Below are 10725 nucleotides of genomic sequence, written 5' to 3'. Positions count from 1 at the left end.
CTGATTTTAGAAATAAATTATGGGTAAGGTTAGGTTTAGGGGTAGGGATTGGGTTTAGTCTATATTTTTGGACAGTAATGTTGATCAACAAAAGATGTTGATCCAGGAACATGTCTTACTTGGCAAAATCACGGCAACCGGAGGTAAATGTGAGAATACGTTGAGAAGGGTTTGTTGGTGTGTGAACAAGATGGTGAGCTTCAGAATTTCTTACATTATGAAATTATAATGACTGTAAATGGCTTCGAGATTATCATTGCTTCTGGGTCAATTAGGGCCCTATGAAATAAGTTTTATTTTTCCCAAATTCCATTTTATTTTATTTTAATTTTTCTGGACTCCATTTTTTTCCATGTGAATTTTTCTGGACTCATTTTTAATGGTTAAATTACATTTTATTGGCCTCGCCCCCTTTGTTGCCTTTTCCCGAGGGCGGGGTTTATCTGGGTTTGTGATGTCACGAACCCGTGAAGTAACTTGTTGTAGTCCCTACCAGCCATTTTTGTAGGCATTAAACTGCCAGTATTTTAAAAGACATATATCTCCGTTTGCATTGAACTTTCAGCTTCGTAACTTTGCAGATATTGTTTATGCTCAAACAGCAACATTAGACACTAACTAACGTTAAAAAAGTGAAATCGCAATGAACCACCCCTTTAAAGTTTAATTAACAAAAATGTTTAGGGCCCTATTAAATGAGTCTACAATGAGTTTGGAAGCCATCTGATTATGTTCTACTGTTTTTCATTTTGTTTGTTTTTGAGACATGTCAATGTATTTTTATAGTGCTTTATACATCTTTTATTTCTATCTATTGTTCCTGACCTTTTTTCATATTACAAATATATTTTGCAATATATTACAAGACTTACCACAACACCTGTTTAAGTGTAATGATCTTTTGATTGATTCATTCAAAGTTTGACAAATTGCGTGACATTCCGCATTAAACAGTAAGTTCCATTTTTATAACTGGATTCCACGATTCCGCCCACGTTTTCCACATCCTGGAAATCATAGGGCCCTAGTCAATAACATGATGCTCACTTTTTTGTTGTTCAGATCTATTAATTAATTCCTAAACCAGTTAAAAAGGCAATTCACACATAATGACTTTACCTCAGAACACCTCCTCAATGATGAGCATGTTTTAATTTCTGAATTTAACAAAAAGAATGATATGCACTCTGCATTAAAGACTAATTCTCAAATTTCAGAATTAAAATTATTTTAGGTATTTTTGTGGGACATAAAGCAAAATGTCAAGGTGATACAACTGTCCTGATATCATACTGAAGAAAAAAAAGCCTCTTTAGATATTATAGTAAAAAAAATAAGCCTCATTAAAAGAACAAAATTCTTGAACATGAACAATGTTAGCGCTCTAACACTCGTGAGAGCGACACATGCTGCTCATTTCTGGAAACTGGACTATGCAGAGGACAATTAAAGCAGAAGGTGAAAGTACATTTCAGATCAGTGCATGTTTTTAGCAACGCCAGCATTGTCCTAGACTGACTGACTCCCTCCTGCCTGTTCCCAATAGTGTTATGTAATCCTCCGAAATTTAGCAATTTATCAATTTTATTAGACTCACATATCAAAACGGCATTAGGAGGGAGGGATGTCAGCGATCCTGACATTTAAATATTTGGAGGTACCCAAAGAGTTGCCGTCTGGAGGAATACACCTCTAAGACTGCCTCAGGACAGTACATACTCACACTCAGCCCATTCAACATGATGAATGTCAAAAATAAACGGTATGGTTTTGGTATTTAATTATCATATATAATTCCACTGACTCTACTGAACAGAGGCCATTTCAGGATCACAAAGGTCATTTCATTACTGAAAGACAATCACTGGGGTGCCATATACTACAACATGATGACTGATGTGCTGCATGAGCTAAAAAGGGCTCCAAATTAAACGGCCAGCATCCTTTATGTTTTTACTATATTGGACTGTGCATGATTGATTGTTCTCTGTGGAGCCTGACAAACCCATCATGCTTTATATTCATTTGACCTGAGGTAACCTTGGAGAGTATCTGCTCCAGTGTTGTCATTTCATCTCAATTTTTTTATTCGTACCCATTTTGTCCTTCTTCTGTTCTCTCTTCCTTAGATAATACCTTCTGTTCTGACCTGGGGACGGAGCACAAAAACTGCAAACACAACAGAGACCATCTGTGATGTCTGAGTCCTATGTATATTATTATGCGTGGTGAAGGTTATATCTAGAGGATAAGGTCCTGTTAAAGGAATAGTTATCTCAAAAATGAAATTTCTATCATCGTTTATTCACCCTCATGTCATTTGAAAACCTTTCTTTATTACATTTTTAAAAATAAAGGTTCCAAAAGGTTGTTGTTTTTTTCACAGCGATCCCATTTAAGAACTATTTTGGGTTCCCCAAAGAAGCTTTCAGTGAACAATTCTGAAAATAACCATTTTTAAAAGAACCTCATTGGCACAAAATCAGCTATTTCGCAGAATGTCCGAGCTGCTCTTTTTCATACGGTAAAAATGAAAGGTGACCACAGCTCAGACATTCTGCTAAATGTTTCTTTTGTGTTCCATGAAAGAATTGCGTTTGATTACGTAACTCTACGCTGAATCAAAGTGCCACCTGCCAGACGAGGAAGAATTACTGCTGCAGTAAAACACTTCCTAACCTAGTCACCACGATTAGACACTGATTCAGGCTTATCCCATCTGCGTAAGAGCTTGTCTCAACTCCCCAAATAGAACGGCATGCCACCAAACTAACTGCAAAGACTCTAAGTACATCTGACCATCAACCGGATGTTTACAAGCACTGGCCATCCTCCCCATAATTACGCTCTCATTGAGAGTAAGTGTTTCTCATCATCCTAATTACACACAATTACTAACAGACACATCACTGCAGTCTATTACATCATGTGAGAGAGAAGGACACAATGATGACTGCAAGTCCTGACTCAGGAATAAACCACCACACAACAATTCTCCCCTAGCAGTTTGCAGTAATAGGCTAAACTAATGTCAGACTCAGGCTCCAAAATTAGCACTTGCCAAGCACCCAATGGGAGTAACAATTGTTTTTAGTGAAAAATTAAGTTACTTGCCATTCAGGAAATGCAATATTATTTTTATATATATATATATTATATATAATATTTTTCCAATTTATTTTGCAATCAAATAAATGCAGTCTTGTTGAAGTCATTTTTAAAACATCAAAAAATTCTCACCGATCTTTTGAACAATAGTTTTCAGTCCTAAAACCACAGTGGTCCCAATATATGCATTCTTCCATTTAACTGAGTTAATTAGCCCAGGCAGACAAACCAGACAGAGTAACCAGTCACTCATCAGTCATCCTGGGTCTAATCAATACCAGTGTGGGCAGTGATGACAGTGTACCAGTCTTACATTGTTATGGCCCATTTAGCAGGGGCTAAATGAGGGTGTTTGCTATACAGTGTGTCTGTTTTAGCACTAGTTGCGGGACCAAATGCAGGTTAGGAAGCCGTTAAAGCTATTCGTTGACTGAACACTAGGAGTGTTAAGCATCTAGAATAAAGGTTCGGGCAAAAAACAAAAAGCTGCCTTTTATTTACAATTTTTTTCCATCACATAGTGTTCACACACTCGCAGGCTCAGAATCTGTTCTTCAGCTCACATCTATCAGTTTATTCATGCGTGTGGAGAGGCATCAAAAAGTTGTTAGGAAAAGTGAGAGAAATCCTTTGTGTCTGGAGTGAGAGCCACGGGGGGGAGTGAAGCAGACTGTCTGGACATCACAATCAGGAACAGACTGGTCTGTACAGTTCTGTATGGTTTTATTAAGCATGTACTGGTTTTGCAGCATTAATACTCCAATCATTTACAATAGTTTAAAAATAATAAGACATTTATTCCACTTCAGGACATTTTGAAAATATTCATAAGACTGACTTATAAGAACAGAGAGACTTGATTGAGTAAGATGGTTTTAAAGGGGTTAATCGGATGCCCATTTTCCACAAGTTGATATGATTCTTTAGGGTCTTAATGAAAAGTCTATAACATACTTTGGTTAAAATTTCTCAATGGTAGTGTAAAAAACACCCTTTTTACCATGTCAAAATCAGCTCTATTTTCAGCAACCCGTTTTAGTCCATGTTCCTTTAAATGCTAATGAGCTCTGCTCACCCCGCCTCTCTCTTCCATGGGGTGACAAGCCGTGCTCATGATACTGTTTACTTTAGTCGCGGAACTTGCTGACTAGCATGTTATTAGGAAAGGCAATTTGCAAAGATTCATAAAAGAACCTTATATTCACTTCTTCTGTAGGTGAAGCTGGATCACGAATGATTAGCGCGAACATAGACGCATTTAGGCAGATCGGGGGTGCATTCCCTTCAAAAACAAATGTAATCCACTGCGTCTTCAGCGGCTCAGATGTCAGGAGTAAATGACGACTGCTATGTTCATTATTACATCCAACAACAAAACACCTCAATCGCTTAGGAGCCATTCTTGTCTACATCTGCTCCGGCGGTGAAGCAATGGTGGAGTGTTGACAGCTCACTCAGGGCGGGTCTGAGGTAAAACGGTAGTGTCAATCAACAATCGTGGGAGGGGCCTGGGTCTGTGTGACGTCACACAGACAGGCATCTGAGAATGGCTTGATATGAGAAAGGGGAAATTATTTAACGTGATTAAAAAAAACACTGGGTGGCTCTTTATCATTATAGGGTGGTTGTGTACACACACTTTCAGTTCAAACAACTTGTAAAAGTGCATGTCGCATCCGATGACCCCTTTAAGGCAAAGATAAAGTCATACACTACACTTTCCCTGAATTGCTGTAAAGAGTTAATCGAATCAGTGGTTTATTTTTTACCACACTGCACTGGGATTAAGAAATGTCAGAGACATTTAGGTGAGGAGAGTAAAAGGGAAGGGAACTGAAGGAAGAAAGTGGATGTTGAGGTACTTTATGTTTATTTTTAACATGAGTGCATTTATGTGAACATGATATCACTCTCATGTTTGACTGAAGTGTTGATAAGGGGTATGTGGGTCTGACTGAACCTCTGACCTCTGATATTATGCAACTGTGTCTGACTCACTGTCTTGCCTCAAGTGTTTAACACCCCAGGAAAGCTCTGCTATAGGATACTGAACATAATACAAATGTATATTCTCAGATACAGGACATAACCAGTGAAAAAACAAAACAAAACTGTGAGCAGTATAAAAAAGCAGATAAAACATTTTCTTATCATCAGATTTGACTAATACAGTTTGCAGGTGCACTGACTGTCTGGCAAATGTGTAACATATCTGCATTTGCGAAGAGGTAATGCAGTTAAAATATATAGAAAACCAAATATATCGATCCAAATAATGGAAAGGTGTTTGGAGGAGAACTGTGACTCTGTGTACTGACCCCTGAGACTGATAAACACAGTCCAGATGGGGACAGAGGGGCCGACAGAGGGAGCCCAGCAGGACAGGCCCGCACACCCTCAGTCAGGGATCCATCCTTCCCCCTACAGATACCTCTCCAGTGTCCTCTATAACCTTTCTCCACTCTCCTCATCCACAGTCTATGTACATAAAGGTTTGTGAAGAATAAAAACATAAAAAACATTTAAAATATTATATATGTGTTAATTTCTCAAAAGGAGAAAGTTCTGGAAGGTTCAGAGAAGTGTGTAGATGGAAAGCAGCAACTATCAGCATTGTCATGATAAAGACTACACACAGCGACAGGCGAGAATTGATATGAGCTCTTTGGGAGGGTGATAAAATGCTCTCTTTGTTTGATAAGTATGTGATGAGTGCTAATTGTGTGCGGCCATCAGAGCATTCAAAGCCAAGTGTGCAGTTTAACATTTCATTTACATTTATTTTCTTATCAATGCTACTTCCATCAGAAACAATTAAAGTTAGAGATTGGATAAAAAAATAATCGAAAAAATAAAATATTATTATGACAGAATATAAAAATCATGGTCAATAAAAGTCTGTGCTTTTAATTTTGATCTCTGTTTATGGATATTAGGCTTAAGAAATGTTAAACGTTACTGATACTCAAACTAGCTTAAGATATAGTAGACCATGATAGTGTCTGCATTGGTGCTTCCTGGTGTGATGATTTATGAATAATGTCATGCCAAATTGACAAACCACCCCACTGCCAGTCCATCTGTACACACAATCACATAGTATTAAAGCAGTATTCTGTGATCTTTAGACGTACACCGACCATCTGTCCATCATATACAACCCATTTTCAATCTGTTTCCCCCACTGACATGTGAAGGACTACAAACATCCATTTGATGTGTGGAAGAGAGCTATAGTGTTATATAAGCCCTTGAAGTCTAGAGAAGCGTGTGTAGTATCCATCTGTACCGTTAAAGAAGAGTCCTGTCTCTATGTGGATGAATGTGCTGTTTCAGCTGGCTGGAAACTAAGGTGAGCTTCACAGAGCTGCATCCAGGGAGCTATTTCTGGCATGCCTTGCTAACGTGCATTGCTGATGACTCTTTAATATGTCCTGTCACTTAGCCCTTTCCAGGAAGCTTTCTGAATCTTAGTCTTTAAAGGAAGAAAAGGCAGGCGTCACTATTCTATTCTATTCTATTCTATTCTATTCTATTCTATTCTATTCTATTCTATTCTATTCTATCAAATAGCCTAAAGAAAAGCTCATAATAAACATATTACGACTTTTATAGCTTGATATTATATACATATTATAGCTTGAACATGAGATATCTATAAAAAATCATACTGGTTCATATTAATTCATATATATATATATATATATGAATTAATAAAAATGTGTATTTTTTTATATATATACAGCCTATACATTATCTATCTTATAGACAGCATATGCATATATATAAACATTTGAAGAACAGTAAGTTCAAAAGAACATCATTTATTTTATAGGAATCAGTTTAATGCTTCTTATATATGCGTCCAATATATATATAGTACATATACATATCTCATATCATACTTATATCTCATTTTAACGTTAATGTAATTAATTACAATTATGAAAAAATAAGTTTCTCAAATTATATTATTTTATATTATGGAGTTTATGTTAGGCCATTGTAGCCTATGTTTATCTGTAATAAATTCTATGTTGAATAAAACATTTCTTTCTAAAGCAACTTTTTGTAATGTCTATTTGATGCTATACATATATTTGACCGAGGTTAGCATCCGCCAGCAACAAATTGTTGAGCACCTCGCCACCCGTCAAGGAGAGACGGAGCAGGGACTGCGTGCCGCCGCCGCTCAACGCGTTCCGCTGCCGAACCCCCGAGTGCAAGCCGCGAAGCTGCTACCCAAGCTGACCCCTCATGATGACATAGAAGCCTTCTTACAAATGTTCGAAGCGACGGCCACCTTGGAAGGGTGGCATCAGGATGACTGGGCACGGGTGCTGGCTCCCCTGCTGACGGGCGAAGTGCAGTGTGCATACTTCACTCTTCCCGCCGCCTCCGCTGATCAATATAAGGAGGTCAAGAAGGAAATCCTAGCCCGCCTGGGGTTATCCCCTATCTGTGCCGCCCAGCACTTCCACGAGTGGGAGTATAAGCCCCGTCTGCCGGCCCGTGCCCAGGCCGCCAAACTCACACGACTCACGCAGCACTGGCTGCTGGAGGGGGCTCCAATCTGCTGGACAGGTGGCGGAGCGCGTGGTGATTGACCGTGTCCTCCGAGCCCTTCCCCGATCCCACCGACAGGCAGTGGGGATGAGGAACTCAACCACCACCTCCGAGCTGGTGGAGGCTGTCGAGCTGGCGGATGCGGCCCAACACCGGGATGCTGGGCGTCGCCCTGGAAACAAGCGAGGAGCACCTGGCCATCATCATCACAGGCTGATCGGTCACAGCTGCACCTCATCAGGCGGCGGCTACATAAACCACGCAAGCCCTGCCATCTAGGAGATTCCTCCATGAGACTGAGCACTAACTCGCCCTCTCATTTTTCCCACAGAAAGCAGCGTGTGACCGACCAGCCCCACAGGAGCACTGCACGGACCCTCTGCACTGGGAAGACGGAAGAGAGCACTCACGGCACCGGAGCACCTACCTGGACCTTTCTCACTAACACCCATTACCCCAATAAATCCACCCTCCGGGGTATTGATTGAGATTACTTGTCGTGTGATTCTTCACCCCATTACTATATATATATATATATATATATATTCACTCGTCAAGCAATTTCAGGCATTTAAGCAGACAGCACAAAAGCAAAAGAGAGAGACAGAGGCAGACATGAATAAAATAATGCATAGTCACCTTTCATCGCGTACCCGACGGCAAGCCACATTTGTGCCAACAGCTGAATCCCTGCACCTCCCCCTGCACCCTCCACAAAAGCAGTTTATGGATTACAGCGAAAGCTGTGCACTGTCATGTGACATGAACTCTGTGTGACAAAACACTGTGTGTCTTAAAACAAAAACACTGTAGGCCAAGAAAATAATCACAGTGGTCATGTCATTATTTGGCGTGCATCTGAATGCAGTTTTCATATATAGCATGTTGTGCTGTTTTAGCGTGTGTGTCCACTGATGGAGCAAGGCTTTATGTAAGAAGATAAGGCAAGGTGAGCGGGTGCAGAGCAGCCTGGCAGACCAGTGTTTTGTCTCCTGGGTGCACTGCAGACATCCCAATCCACTTTACTCTCACCTGAACACTACCGTGTCGCATATCAAAGTGACTAAGATCAGGTGTGCTCAACTTGCCACACGCCATCTGTGGATTAGCCATGATGTGTGACTGAGAGGTTGTTTACGTCGTTGTGAGTGAGTGTGTAGGAAAGAGAAGTGGTGTGAATGCATTCTTTCTAATCCTATGATCCAACAGCTTGATGCAAGCTAATCGGCAATTAAATACTAACGACATACGTTTAAAGAGATACGTTAAAAGAGATGCCCTGTCCTAAAGTCAACAATAAATGAACATCTATTTTCTAAATGCATATTATAGATTTTTTTCACTAAGCCCTCTCTTTGGTGATACATGCAGGACTTTTCCAATCATTTAGTTTGCTTAAACCCTGCTCCATAACCCCTGAACTACATTTTTTTTCTTTTTCGATAATCCCTTACACACTATATATAATAAGCTTTAAAAAAAAAAACATTTTAATTTTAGATAGATCAAGTCACCTCATGGAGGCAGTGTTGTTATAGTTGACCTGAACTAAAATGTTTTTGGTAATTAAAATAAATCTGAAATAAAATAAAATATAAATATTAGATGAACAATTTAAACTTAAAATATAGAAATGCGAACTTTCTTAGAAAACTAAAATTAGAAAGGTTGCCATGGCTGCCATGGTTTTAACTAAAATTAATAAAATTAAATAAAATTAAAAATAAATTAAAGCTAAATACAAATATTTAAAACAAAAGTAAATCTAATAAAAATGGCAAAAGCCTATATTAAAATTGCTAAAACCTAAACTAAAATAAAAAATAAATAAAATATAAAAATAAAAGCTAATTCAAAACATGAATAAACACTAATGAATAACCCTAACACTGTTATCTGGCACTTTTTCTCACAGAATAAATGCATCATATACTGCATTTCCACAATTAGTAAAGAAAACTTTTGCGTGATGCTGCATTCACAACTCTAGGTGTCAGTTTATAGCGCAAGACAACTGTTTTTTTCTGCCAGCACAATTACACACACACAGTTAATGACAATACGTCCATTTAGACAGGAAGTGTGTCTCAGACAGACAGGGAAGTGAAAGGGGTAGGTGCTGAGTGAGGCTAAGGGTCAGTATTAGACAGATGTAACACATTCATTCCCAGACCCTTAATCCCGTTACTGCAACATTAGATCAGTTCTCTGTTCCACTGGTATGAAACATGCACCCCTGAAAGCCCTAATGAATGCCAAGTTCTGTCATAAAACTCTGGATGACGCAGGCTGATGGGTTGTTAGCGCAAACTGATGATATTTAGTGTTAAATTACTTGGCACAAGCTGATTGGTTCATGTTGCATACGCAGCCAATGAGAGTTTGTCTGAAATCCTCCACCTTTCCCAGCTCCACCTGTATAGATCTGCTTATATACTTGTGCAGCAGCAGTATATCTTAAAGGGGTCATATGATGCGATTTCAAGTTTTCCTTTCTCTTTGGAGTGTTACAAGCTCTTGGTGCATAAAGAAGATCTGTAAAGTTGCAAAGACTAAAGTCTCAAATCCAAAGAGATATTCTTTATAAAAGTTAAGAGTCAGCCACACCTACCTAAAACAGCTCGTTCTAACTCGCCCACATATCTACGTCACTATGTGGAAATATTAGCATAATGCCGCCCAAATGTGCACGCAAAGAAAGAAGGCGTGGTTTCAGTAACCGCAGTAGTGTTGATGCAGCCATGTCAGGGAAAAGCACTTTATTTAATTAGGAATCATTGGTTAAGATTTCTTTACAACAGAACAGCACAACCCAGATGTTCGAATTTGGACGAGTTTTTTGAACCTAGAAGAGTACAAAGCTGGCTGCACAAAAGGCTATTTCTAAAAAAAAAAAAAAAAAGGGGTCAATTCCAACTTTGCTATGACAATCTGGCGCTTCTGAATCAGCGACTGTAAGTATGTTTTGTTATTAGTTTAAGTATTTGCTATTGACTGTTCAAATGCGGAGTTTTGAGCAGCGCAGAGTAACGCGTCGTGTGTGTGTGTGTG

The 10725-nt window shown here is 39.0% G+C and overlaps 1 long non-coding RNA gene across 1 annotated transcript in view; it reads right to left on the bottom strand.

The window, feature by feature from the left end:
• The window catches only part of LOC107755220 (uncharacterized), an 11118-nt gene extending 2731 nt beyond the window's left edge, over positions 1 to 8387 (bottom strand). The window contains exon 1 of the long non-coding RNA XR_001641668.1: positions 8314 to 8387. This is a non-coding gene — a long non-coding RNA (uncharacterized LOC107755220). The remainder of the gene's footprint in view (positions 1 to 8313) is intronic.
• Positions 8388 to 10725: the final 2338 nt, after the last annotated feature.

This window comes from Sinocyclocheilus rhinocerous, unplaced genomic scaffold, assembly GCF_001515625.1.
Source record: "Sinocyclocheilus rhinocerous isolate Xijiao unplaced genomic scaffold, SAMN03320098_v1.1 scaffold562, whole genome shotgun sequence".
Lineage (NCBI taxonomy): Eukaryota > Metazoa > Chordata > Actinopteri > Cypriniformes > Cyprinidae > Sinocyclocheilus > Sinocyclocheilus rhinocerous.
Note: the sequence above shows the minus strand (reverse complement) of the source record. Positions and strands in the feature narration are given on the sequence as shown.